The sequence below is a fragment of the Rhodnius prolixus genome, unplaced genomic scaffold, assembly GCF_049639745.1.
Source record: "Rhodnius prolixus isolate KJV_2025 unplaced genomic scaffold, Rpr scaffold_31, whole genome shotgun sequence".
NCBI lineage: Eukaryota > Metazoa > Arthropoda > Insecta > Hemiptera > Reduviidae > Rhodnius > Rhodnius prolixus.
Window position 1 is genome coordinate 1,035,770 of NW_027411586.1, and position 14,460 is coordinate 1,050,229.

Consider the following 14,460-nt stretch of genomic DNA (forward strand, 5'->3'; position numbering starts at 1 on the left):
AAAATATTTAGAAGTTAAGGAGAACTTTGCTGAAGGTGAAAAGGGGACTCCAAGATATACAAAATTATTTGAGTATTCGATATAATGACCATTATACATTAGACGCTTTACTGTAGGAGGATTTCCACCCTTGGAAAACACCATAGCAAAAGTTTTATTAGTGTTCACTGTAAGCAAGTTTTCTTCGCAGTATTCTTTTAAAATGTTTAAATTTTGTTGGGAAGCCATCCATGTAGAAGACAACAACACCATATCATCCGCGTAAAGAATCATCTGTAAATCTTTATTTTTATTTAATGGAAGGCCGGTGGAGTTGTGACTAATAAAATACTCAACAATATTTGAGGTATACAGAGAAAAGAGCAGAGGGCTCAATATTTCACCCTGTAAAACCCCTTCAGATACAGGGATTTCTTGGGATGCACCATCATCAGCATAAATCACCATTGAAGCATTGTCATACAAATTTTTAATTATTTGTAAAATTTTTCGGCTTACGCCTAAACTATATAATTTATGCCACAGTTTTTGATGATTGATCGAATCGAAGGCTCTTTTAAAATCAACGAAAACCGCATGAACTTTGCTTCTTTTTTTCCTAAGATTAATGTTAACGATTCTTGCCAAAGTGAACACACAGTCACGGCAACCTCTATTCTTTCGGAATCCCATCTGCTCCTCAGGGATCAGATGGAATTGTTCAACCCAATTATAAAGTCTGTTATAAACTATTTTAGTAAATATTTTAGTTATGCAATTGAAGATCGTTATACCCCTATAATTATAGGGGTCAAGGGGATCTCCCTTTTTAAAAATCATTTTCATTTTAATTGAAGACCAAGCTTTCGGGGGATACTCAGAGTGAAGGACCTGATTAAATAAGCCCAGCAGAAATTCTACCCAGGACGAGTTGAGAGCTTTAAAACACTCGTTCGGAATCAAGTCCAAACCAGCTGCTTTATTAGGTTTACATTCATTAATACTTAATTGGATCTCATCAAGCGTTATATCTGAATCCAAAAAGGGATCAAAAACACCAAAAAAACTAAGCTCGTCCACAATTTTTGGAGGTAAGATAGAAAAGTAAAATTTTTCCCAATCCCGACAAGGGACGAGATTCTGACCTGAGAAATTTCCTCTAAATTTATTTACCGCGGTCCAGAATTCTGCGGGGTTTTTTACATTTCGTAATGTGACTTTTATATTTTCACTATATGCCTTCTTACTGGATGCAATAATTTCTTTAAAACTTTTTTTAGAATTACAATACTCTTTCACCATATCCTCATTATAGAAGTTTCTTTTACAAAGCTTGAGTTGGTTTTTCACCTTTCTTTTCGCTAAACGGCAGTCCTGGTTGAACCAAGGCTTATAGTCAATACCTTTAGTATAATCAAACCTGTTAACACTTTTATTCAGCAACATTCCGGAGCTTAACATTAAATCATTCATGTGAATTTTAAATAATAAATATTTTTCATCTAAATTTTCAAGAGAATTTCCATGGATACCGAACTCATCCAACAAACATTTAAACTTTTTAATAGTTTCATTATTTCTTATTAACAAATTTATAGTATAATTAGGTTTAACATTTTTATAGAAATTAAGTTTTGTGAAAGGAGTTATTATTGAAAGAATACAAATATTATGGTCCGTAAGATATGAGTTATTCTTAATTTCAAACTTATAAATACAACTAGCACAGTGCATATTGGCCCAAACAAGATCAATTACGCTACAGCCTTGATTATTGATATAAGTAAAATTCCCTATTCCATCTCCTTCTGTACGACCGTTACAAACGAAAAGTCCGTATTTTTCCATAAGATCGACTAAGAGAGAGCCCCTTTTATTACAAAGAGAATCTTGAGAGTTTCTATGCCCTTTAACACAGGAATTTTCAAATATTACATCTTCCATGGTATTTAACAAGCCAATACGTGAGTTATAATCTCCACCACTTATTATATTAGAATCAGAATAATTTAGCATTACAGAATAGAGGTCTTCAGAAAAAAAATCAATGATATTAGCGTCTAATAATGTAGGTTTCCAATATACTAAACCAATTACAAAATTATTGTTACCGAAAGTAGTACTCAAACATAAAAAATAATCTTTATTACTTATAATACTCACATTAGTGAACAGGTTTTTTCTCAAAAAGAAAATTAATCCACCAGAGGATCTACCTTTTTTATGAGATTTAATAGCCCTAGAGGAAAAAAATATATAATCTTCTAAGAATTTAGGAGGTAAAATATCTTCTTGATAAAGCCAGGTCTCACAGAAACACAGTATATCAATATTTAACAGCACTTTAATCTCACTATCAAGCAGATTATATAAAGAATTAAAACCCCTAATATTCCAGAAACCCACTTTAATATCAGGCCCAACAGCACTTTGCACAAAAACATTTTCAGATTTAGCTTTCTTTTTAATCACTTTCCCTTCTTGAGTAAAAAATCGGTGATCGAGGCAGACCTTGATGGTTTTGGTTTTCTCTTCCTTTTCGAAGCGACGGATATTGCAGAGGCATCAGAGTCAATAGGTTCTTCTTCTTCGGAAGTATTTCCAGAAAACAATAGGTGCTCACTTGGCCTGAAGATCAACAAGTCTTCTTTAGATCTGATCACTATAGGTTTGTCATGTATAGTTTTTTTAACTAAAATTCGTCCATTTCTATGCCAGACAAACTCCACCAAACCTTGCCTTCTTAACTCTCTTGTTTGTTGAAATAGTTTATAAGTAAATGAGGAGAGAAGTTCATTAACATAAATGTTTTTCCCATTGTATTCGGCGCTCACCTTTACTTTGTTTTTCTTAGCGTTTATAATAAATCTATTCTTCATAGAAACATGAACAAATTTCACAATAATTGAAGATGAGGATTCTCTACCAAATTTACGACGATAGATGAAATCAATCATCTCTTCCTTTAATTCGATTTCTATAACATTTGCTAAACACTTGACTGTGTTGAACAGATTTTCATTTTCAGCCTCAGTGATATTATCAATCTTGACAAAGTTTTGAACTGAGACTTGAGAGCAATAAAGTACTTCTTTATTTATCTCTAAGATTTGCTTTCTTAAGGATTTATTTTGTATTTCCAGATTTGTAATTTTTTTCCTACATAATTTCAATTCTTTTTCCAAATTAGCAGATAACGTGTTAAATTCCAATTTGAGGCTTTTCATCTCCGTTGACAATGTAGCCTGTTCTTTTCTACCGGCGGTGACATCATTAGATAATGCATCTAATTTTGAGATAAGACTGTTAATATTAGAATCACCACTAGTATCAACACATTCCTTAACATTGGCCATACTAAGAAAGAAGCCAACAGAAATTTTCAATTATCAAAGAAATTAATCAGCTCGTTATCAATAACTTTTTATTTAATAAAATAGAGGTAATGCTTACTATACAGACGCACACCAGTAGTGATACTGGAAGAAGTAAAGATGTAACCTAACCTAAATCAAACGTCTTTTAACAGTTGTTTAAATAAGTGTTAGCAATTTTTGCGATTTTATTATTTATTAAGCAACTTTGTTGAAGACTTCATATTCATACATTCTTCTTAATTTTGTAAGTAGATATTTTGCTATTACTTAGTTTCATATAATTTACTTCAATATAGCTGAATATATGTAGAGCTTGTCTTAGTAAGATTGAGTGCACCTTAATTGCTGATGTCTCGTCAAAAAGTGAGCCTAGTTCTGATTAATTGTTAAGTTTCAAACAGTTTCTTATTTCGATAAGTTATTATATTGCATAGATTGTTTTCGTTGTTTGATCAAAAGAATAAAGTAATTACTTGCTAGATGTAGTTTTCTGATACAAATCCTCTTATTTTATTTATTTTTCTGTCTGTTTTTCGGAATGGATGTCCCCTTTATTGATGAATCGCAATATTTTTTGTCTGCTTCTGATGTGGAAAATATTCCAATCGTGTCAAATTTTGACACAAAATAGTACAAGTCGATAATAAACTTTCAACCGAAAGTGTCAACCACTTTATAAAATAGTTTTTCACTTTCACGATTACTAGAGCCCAGTTTACACGTATTTCAATAAATAGGTTTTATTCGAGACATTTTTCGAAGAGCTTTCTTTATCAAATAGGATTACATGAGTCATAAATTTCCATGTTTGAAGATACTTCCAGTCTTTTCTCAATTCTCTGTCATTGTAAATATTCTTGTTTCAAGTTCAGGTTTTTTATTTTCATAATTTTAATTTTCCTTTTGGGTTTTTATTTGGTTTTGTAAGTTGCAATCTGCAACATAATATTCCATAACTCATATTCAGCTTGGTTAACAAAAATTTTTTTCTTCTATTTCTGTTTGTAATTATGGTCAACTATTGTTTTGGAGTTTCTTTTTTTTATTTTTTATTTTTACTAAAATATTTCAAATTACTTTTTGAAGTTCTATTGCAACAAACCAAAATCACTTTTTTTACGTAGCAAAAAAATATTTTTTTTTTGTTTTTGTTTTCAGAATCTAAGAAAAATATACGTTAAGTATTTACCTTCTGTATTAATTATTTACTTATATTTATTATATATTTACCAAAATGCCTTCTAAGTACCGAAAAAGAAAGCAAATAATTAAAAATTTATTAACGGGTATTAGACAGACAATTGACAGCACTGCTGAGCTCGAGAACTACAATTTTATGACTCCCGACGCTACTAAGCAACAACGGTACTACGTTAAAAATCGCGAGGGAATAGTAAGAAAACAGCGACAATATAATTTAAGACAAAAAGAAAAAATCCAAGAGAACAGGAAGTGTACAATTTAGAACATAAAGAAAATATTAAAGAGAAACAGAAAGAATACAATACAGAACATAAAGAACACATTAAAGAAAAACAGAAAGAATACGATTTATTTCATAGAGAGGAAAAAAAGGAAAAACAGAGAGAGTACGATTTATCTCATAAAAAGGAGATATACAAAAAACAGAGAGAGTACGATTTATCTCATAAAGAGGAAATAAAGAAAAAACAGAGAGAGTATAATTTATCTCATAAAGAGGAGATAAACAAAAAACAGAGAGAGTACGATTTATCTCATAAAGAGGAAATAAAGAAAAAACAGGGAGAATATGACATAGCTCTTTCAGAACATAAAAGAAAGAAGCAAAGTGTATATAATGTTGTCCATAAAGTTGGCATAGCAAGGAAGCAGAAACAAAAAGACAGAACAAACAGTGAAAAGAAAACTGAAACACAAAGAAAGTACAATGAAAAGAAAAGAAACAAAGTCAGCAGTAGGCAAAAACGTTATGATGGAAGAAATCGAGCTGTTATCAACTTAAAAAGAAATATCCGGTACTTTTTGACTCGGCAAAACGTAAATAAGCCCTCGGTGTCATTCGCTAATTTATTGAAAAAACGGATACAGACTCGAAAAAAGATAAATAGGTTTCAAGGTGAATGCGCGTTAATAAACAGATTGTGTGCAAATTTAAAGCTAAATAGTAAAGTTAATAAACATTATATTGTCAAAAATAAAACTATACGCACAGTGTTTTATTACCTGATAAAACATTCTAATCATTTAGTCGGAATCGCTCGATCATACTTAAGATTTCTAAACAATAAATTAAAAGCCGTTGTTGATGAGGCCGTTAATAAGTTCGAAATCAATAAAATTAAAACCCTAACTCCTAAAAATATCGTGAAAGTATTCGGAGGTAAACAGAAACACACTGCACATTCTGAACCTTATTTCTTCGAAAGCTCTTATAGCGCGATTCCTCCCGGCCTTACATTACTTGCTAATAGCCAGCACGTTTTCGTGAACGCACACAATTTAAAAAAGTACATTACTAAAGGTAATAATAATATTGTAGAATGGCCTTGCGGTATCACATGTAAATTTTCAAAACAAAGTATGAGCACTACTTTAAATAAATTAGTTGAATTTGTTCACGGCGATATAAATACTGTGTCAATCAAAAAGCTTGCGAACAAATGTCGGTACAGACATCACGAAAAAAAAGGACACACCATACACTGCGCTTCACACAACAGTATATTCAAATGCAGTACACTTCTGCAAATTCTTTCGGAATTATCGGTACATTACACCGCGTTTAGGAACATTAAAAGACAGATTTACATCATACGTAATCTATTTTTCAAAATTAATCGTGTAAGTACAAGAATCAATAAAGCAAATAATTTCGAATCTATTTTACGGTACGTTAATGATTTAAAAAAGTTTCTCGGAACACTAAAAATCGATATAAACAAATTTAAGAAATATGTACCTTCTACTAATTACCAATGAAATAAATATTCTGCATAAATATAAAAAAAACTTATCTTCCTTAAAACGTACAGTTCTTTCCTTTCCGGAGAATTTTTGCGCGTGTTGCAATATGTTAATTTATGACGAGGATTTAAAAGATTCCATAAATTTTCAGATAAACAATAACAAATCATGGCAATCTATAATTCTTTATATTAATAAAAATTACGATAATATTCACCGACGCAGTCTCAAAATTTGTTTATACTGTGCACGAAAATTGAATCAAAATTGTATTCCCGGACGCGCCGCGTATAACTGTTTAGAAGTAGATCCCGTGCCTGCAGAAGTTGGTAAGTTGAATATTTTCGAAAGTATGCTGACTCAATTAGTTAAATCGTTTCAATGTGTAATTCGTCTCCAGCCGAAAAAAGGGAAAATTGCGGTCAGTGAAAAACTTAAAGGGTTAAAGGGTCGCGTCACTTATTTACCCCTCCCTTTGCAGAAAAACGTGGACCTACTTCCGAACGAACTGCCCCAAAATCATGAAGTGGTTGTACGGGTTAATGGCGTACCTACACAAAACCGAGTCATATGGCAAGATTTAGTGAGCGCGAATAAAATTTACAAAGCGATTGCCGCTTTAAAAGAAATTAACCCGTTGTACGCGAACGTAAATCTAAATGTAAAATTGTTACCCAATATTAACGAAAATATTGGTAATAAATGTACTTTTAAGGATTTATCCGGGGCTTCCATAAAAAAAGTAGATATTGCAACTTTTTACAAAACCGGATTTTATACTTTTCACTCCCTACATCCGATAAATATGAATGCAGTGGAATCGAGTGAAATTGAATCGTATCAAATGCAGCAAATGAAGGGAGATTACGTGTCGGTTTTTGATAAAAATTTAGATTACCTAACATTTCCTCATCTATTTCCTAAAGGCAGGTTCGGAAAATTTGAGGTAAATAGAAATATTCCTCTGTCGGACGCTGAGTACCGTAAAACGCGAATATTGAATAAAGACGGGCGGTTTCAGCGGGATCCTTGTTATTTATTTCACTTGTTAAACGATAGTGAATTTAAATACCTAGGCGGGGCGATTGCTCACTTGTTAAACGTTCGCGCTTACAAACCGTACACGGTGAATGATATTTTGACCCAAGTTTCCGTTAACGATGAATTATTATAACAACAATTAATCAATCTATTTAGTTCGTTGCGAGGTACTAAAGAGTATTGGCAACGTCGTCGCCAAGAACTCAATGCCATGACACGCGATTTTGGGGCGCCGACTTTTTTTGTAACATTGTCGTGTGCAGAATATGATCATTCCGAATTATTGCAGTATCTTGTCAAAATTAATAAAGATGTTCCTAACGTGGAGAAAATGTCTGCCGGAGAGTTATGTGCGTTAGATCCGACTAGTGTGTGTAGATATTATCACCGTCTCATCCGTAATATGTTCAAGTTTCTAATAAACGATAAAATAAATCCGGTATTAGGTTTAGTGGAACATTATTTTTGGCGCGTAGAATATCAAGAAAGGGGGCGCCGCATTACCACATGTTATTGTGGATTCGGGATAGTCCGGAAATTAATAACGATTGCTTTAAAAAGGTTGCCGATTTTATTAAAACTGTCCGGTAGGACAGTTGTATAATGGTTGACCATCAAAAACTGCAAGAAAAAGTGTAACGTTGAAAAACACCCAACTTTGATAATTTTTTTCTATTTTTCTATAAAAGATAAAATTCCCAAATTTTCTTTAAATCTTACTCCAAACCGTCCTTTATAACTGTAATTTTTTTGCAACCACCCAGATCTAATAGGTTTCGAGAAAAAAGTTGCTAAAAATGAGCAAAAACGACTTTTTCAAAAAATGTTCTTGTTCTTGTTCTTCTTGTACTTCTTCTTGCTGTTGTTACCTTTTTTGTAAACAACGTAGCGCCTAAACGCGTGAACTGATTTTCATGAATGAGGTGTCATTCGATTCGGAATTTTATGTAGATGTGCCTTTTGGGAGTCTCGACCCTATACGTCAGATGGGGGAGGAGTTAGCCCCATATAGGTGAGGCCCCCTCCAAAATTATTATTACTAATTACTCTGTAAATCTTGGCCCGATTTTGATAAAATTTGGTAGGACGATAGGGTTAGGGCTCCCCTACCTAACAATAAAGCGACGATCTGCTCTTACACTTGTTAAGGGGAAGTATAGCAATCGTTTCAAATTATCGAAAAGTAAACCGATTGTCATGAATGAAGTGTCATTCGAATCGAAATTTTGTACAGATTTGTACTTTAAAAGTCTCGACGCTATGCCTCATAAGGAGGGGATTTCGCCCCACCCAAATAAGGCCCTTTCTAAAACTATTATTACCAATATTTCTACAAAGCTTAGTCCGATTTTGATAAAATTTAGCACGAAGAAGTGATTAAAGCCATCATGCTCTTACACCTCCTAAGAGGAAGTACTGCAATCGTTAAAATTATCAATGAGTGAACCGATTTACATCAATGAATTGTCGTTCGATTCAAAATCTTTGCCTTTTAAGAAGAAGTACTGTAATCGCAGTTTATTTTTCTTGCTCCTCTTAAAAGGAAGTACTGAAATCGCAGTTTAATTTTGCTATTTACGTACAAATACCTTCCTATTTTATTCAAAACGCTTTCTCAAAAAAATGGTTATTGAGGATGGTTTGGGGACCGCAACTATAACCATTCTTTAAAAAGATCTCTCCAGTGGTAGTTACGGTTCCGATTTAACACCTTATCAGGTTATAATGATAGAGTAGCTTGTTCCAAATTTTAAAAAAATCTGTAAAGCAGACGTAACTTTGCTAATAGACAAAAAGGAAAATTTATCCAAAAGGTACAAAAATCTCCTTAACAAAAACTTACAGTTTAAAAAGTTAAGTATAAGGGTTGATTAAACGCCAAAAGGTACACAAATCAGCAAGTACCCAACATTTCATTAATACTTTATTGATATTATTTAAGTAATTTTACCGCATTAATTTTCATTAATATTTTTTAAGAATTTATTAGATGTCACAGACCCTTATGCTGGCCAGTTCGTTCATAATAGTTATAATTGTGATAAAATGTATATTATATCTTCGTATAAATAGGTACTTTATTTTAATTAACTCTATTCCAAATTATTCTTCTGATTTCTCTTTAATGTGCCCTTTATTCTGAAGTGGTCACATATACATGCATGTTAAATTAGAAAAAGACAAATTTAGAGTCGGCTACTGTTTCAATTTGAATCACGGAGGATTTAAAACAATATTTCAGTCTTGAATTCGTCTTACCGAAATATTTGTGAGGACAAATAACACACAGTTAATAACAAGTAGATTATTCAACATTATTTATTCATTTCTCAATTGTAATTTAATTTAGTTCCCCTAATTTTACTTATAGTAAAATACTGGAATAATTAGCTGTCCTAAAAATATGCATATCTTATTTATTTTATATTACATATACACAACATTGTGGGAAGAACACCTAGATGGAGAATGTAATTGAAGAAAACTATATTATTTACGATAAAGCCAGATTGACTACTACATAAAATAACAATTACTTTAATCGAAGAATGAACTTAAACCGACGATTTTTATTTAAAAATAAAAATAAATAAATAAAATCATTGATGTAAGTTGGTGTAAGCAATTTTTAAAAAAGTTTATGAATTTTTTAGCCTCATATTTTTTTATTTTTTATAACGTTTTCTTTTTCATTTGTAATTAATAGTTTGATTATTATAGATAAATAGATATTACAGTCAATCTAAGTTAAATGGTGTGCTACTTGAACAAATATTTTGTAGATTAAAATGGCCAGCATAAGGGTCTGTGACATCTAATAAATTCTAAAAAAATATTAATGAAAATTAATGCGTTAAAATTACTTAAATAATATCAATAAAATATTAATGAAATGTTGGGTACTTGCTGATTTGTGTACCTTTTGGCGTTTAATCAACCCTTATACTTAACTTTTTAAACTGTAAGTTTTTGTTAAGGAGTTAACACATATATTTGTGCTCGGTTACCGGATCCTTTAGAGTCACCTGTCTTGCACTCGTTTGTCCGGAAATATCAAATGCATAAATGTAACTCGTACTGTCAACGTAAATATCGCGTTAATCAAAAAATGTATACTAAATGTCGGTTTGGATTTCCGCGTAAAGTTACCGACGAATTGATAATTAATGACATAATTTCCACAATCGCGTCTAGAGTTAAAGGTTTCGGTCCGAAACGTGTTTATGACTTGCCCAGACAGAGAAGTGAGGTACGCATTAACGACTACAACCCTGTCCTTTTATTAGCTTCCGGCGGGTTTAACGTTGACGTGCAATTTGTTAAAGACGGAGATTTGAGATTAGTCATTTACGTAACTAGTTATATATCGGAAAATGAAAAAACGGAATTAGAAGATTTGTGGGCTGATATATGTAAAGAATCGAATAAAAAAGCGTTATGGAGTTTAGGTTTAAAAAAATTAACGCATCGTCAGATCGGGCTATACGAAACAGTGGATCGGTTACTCGGGCATCATTTGTACGGTAAATCGGAAGATATGAGATATATCAGCACCACGTTTCGCGAGAATAGAAAACTATGTTTAAAACCGTTTAACCAATTATAAAATATGCCGGCTAATTCAACGGATGTATATTTGAAGTCATGGCTAAACGATTACTATCCGAATCGACCCGACCATCTAGAAAATTTAAACTTATACGACTTCTGTCGTTATTACGATCTTTCCCGCGATCAATTAGAAGCCGATAACCGAATAAAATTAAAAAATAATGTTGTTTTAAGACAGCGTGGAAAACCGTACGTAATTCAACATCCGATGTACAAAACGTTAAATACAGAACAAGACCGAAATAAATATTATCATTCCCTTTTACTTCTTTTTAAACCGTGGCGAAATGAATCGGATATTTTAAAAGGTTTTCGGACGTACCAAGAAGCGTTTGACCATTATTCCACGGAATTAAAACAGGCCATGACTTATCACGATAAATTAATTATGATTGAAGAAGGAATCAAAGAGCTTCAGAATAAAACTGCGGAATTCAAAGAAGAGAATTTCATTAATTTAGAAGAGGATAATATTATCCGAGAAGTGCAGGATGCAGACGTGGCGATGTTGGAAGTTTGCGCGGCGATGTATACCAGTATTGACGATCGCGATAATAAATTTAATTTAAACGAAGATCAAAGCCGGATTTTTAATAAAATAACTAAAACACTTATCGACCAAAGTAATAATAAATGCAACAGTCAAATTAAATTATTCGTTTCTGGTGTAGGCGGTACGGGTAAATCGTATCTCTTAAAAGCGTTAAAAGTTTGGATTAACAACACATTTCCGCCTAAGAAAGACACTGTTTCAGTGGCTATAACGGCTCCGACCGGCCTGGCTGCATATAATGTAAATGGCGTCACCATTTACCGGCTTTTATCGCTCCCGGTTGAGCACCAACAAACCGCCGAATATAATAAATTAAACGTTGAAAGTTGTCGGGCGATTAGGCACGTACTTAAAGACATGAAATTATTGATAATCGATGAAATTAGTTTAGTTTCGAGTCTCGTTTTTGCTTATATTCATCTTCGGATGACGGAAATTGCCAAAAATAATGAACCTTTCGGTAATCTTAATATCTTACTTTTCGGAGATTTGTTACAATTGCAGCCCGTCAAAGGTAATCAAGTTTTTAAAAAGTTAACCTGCATCGAATGTAAATCCAAACTCGGATCCATTGGTTCAGTTGATCTTTGGTCGATGTTCGAATATGACGAATTAAAAATTAACGTAAGACAAAAAAATGATAAAAGCGGTTTTATAAATACCTTGCTCAATATTCGGTCGGGTAATGTCTGCGAAGAAGACATCTCATTATTAAACTCACGTCTTCTACCAAATAACGATTTAAATAATGTAATTCAAAGGTATAAGGAATTAGTCGATTCCGGTAAAAATCCGTTATGTCTTTTCGCGACTAAAGCTCAATGTATAACTTTTAATAAACTTTATTCGGATAAATTCGCGAAAGAAATAGTTACAATTGATAGTATCGATGAAATTGATTATAATTCCAAATTGTCAAATAAAAAAATAAAAGATTTGAACTTGTTAATTTCTAAAATTTCGGAAGACGTCTCTCGCACAGCTAATTTATCTCAAACTATAAATTTATTTGTGGGCGCTAAAATAATGATTAAAAGAAACATTGATATTGCTAACGGAATTGTAAACGGAACAATTGGTGTAGTGGAACGGTTTGTTTATAAAGGAAAATTCGTTGATTCATTAATTGTCGTCGTAAATAATAAACCCTTTACTTTAGAAAGGGTACAAGCGCGATTTCAATTAATAAAAAATATTTACGTGCATAGGAAACAATTTCCGGTGTCTCTTTCGTACGCGGTAACTATCCACAAATCTCTAGGCTTAACCTTGGATTGTTTGTTCACGAGTTTAGGTAAAGAAGTGTTTGCACCTGGCATGCACTATGTAGCTCTCTCGCGGGTCACTAATTTAAACGGTTTGTATTTAATTGATTTCGATTCGTCAAAAATAAAAGCAGATACGGACGCGATAAATGAATACCGTCGTTTAAATAAAATGATCCAATCACCATGTTTGCATACTGCGAATAATAATATTTGCGTTTCCCCCACCATCAAGTTAACAAAAACAAAATGCCTTCCTCAATCATATGATAATCGCGAAATTTGTTCGAAAACGGAAATATTTGGCTTAACCAACTCTGACGGCGTTTCATGTTACGCGAATGTTGTTGCACAGTGTTTGATTAATATAGATCTCCTTAAATTTAACCTAAAAAATGACCTGTCCAATAATATAAAAATAAGATTTCCTGATCCAAAAACTCGCGAGAACTACCAAACAGTGAGCGTAACTTGCGAATTATTAAATATTTTAACAACCGGAATAACTCTTGGTACTAACAAATCAAATACTAAACGACTCCGCGAATTAATTGCTCACGAAAGCGACATAAACTTCAACGCTAATATTCAGCAAGACGCGCAAGAATTTCTATCGTTCGTAATAAACCCTTTAGTTACAGAAAATAACATTCCGAGCAAGTTATTTGATTGTACAGTTAAATTCGTTCGAAAATGTTTCAATTGCAATAGTTATTGGGATGACGTTCCCACTAATCCTGAAGTAATGTACTTTCTAGAATTCGGGGTTGTCCAAAATAACGAGCCGGTTAGTTTTCAAACGTTATTGGACTATAAATTATCGGATATCACGTGTTCAGAATGCGGTGAAAATAAAATTTATATTCGAAGTAAATTAAATTCGGTATCGGATTATCTCATTGTAATATTAAAGCGTTATCAAGAAAATCGTGTTTTAAATGAAATCCGTTATTTCGATGAAAATAATGTTAAAATTGACGGTTTTAATTTCTCACTGGGGTTCGTGATTTATCACTACGGTTCGGGCCTTAATTCCGGTCACTATGTTTGCGCGATAAAAAGTCAAAATATTTCGTGGACTTTGCTAAATGACGAGATTATTAATTATAATTTTAAATTTAATCCGGCATTAAAAGACGCGTACATTTTAATGTTAAAAACAAAAACAATGTAAAAACATAAACAAACCCGATGTATTTTAAATTTAAAATCTTTAATTTCGGTCGTTAGAGAGGCAGCAGGTAACGGACATTTGGACTGACTGCATATGATTTTTATTTAATGATATTATTAATCTGTTTGTGCATGTTTCTGTTAAAAAAAATCATTGATATAAAATTTGTTTTTCGCAATGAGTCTTTTTTGTCCCGAAATATTTTTTTTCATCGATGTGAATGAAAATACATTAATGGTATTTTGTTTTTTTGTAAGAAATGGTCCATCCTTTTCAAAGAAGAAATATATTTCATTGTAATTTACATTTATATTTGCGATTAAAACAAATTCTATGTCATATTCAACGATATTTATAAGTTAATTTCTTCATTTTATTAATTTGCATATTTTGAACAATTTTAGTTTATATTTATAAATTTTTAAAATTCTACGTACCTATAGATGAATCTTTCACAGCTGATGACTATAAACATTAAATTAAAAAGTTCTTGTTCAACTTCTTTTCCGATTT

The 14,460-nt window shown here is 32.2% G+C and overlaps 1 protein-coding gene across 1 annotated transcript in view; it reads left to right on the plus strand.

The window, feature by feature from the left end:
- Positions 1–3,580: 3,580 nt before the first annotated feature.
- Positions 3,581–14,460, plus strand: part of LOC141448436 (uncharacterized) — a 56,209-nt gene continuing 45,329 nt past the window's right edge. Inside the window, exon 1 of the mRNA XM_074116796.1 lies at positions 3,581–3,600. The gene's annotated coding sequence lies outside the window, so the exon portion shown is untranslated. The remainder of the gene's footprint in view (positions 3,601–14,460) is intronic.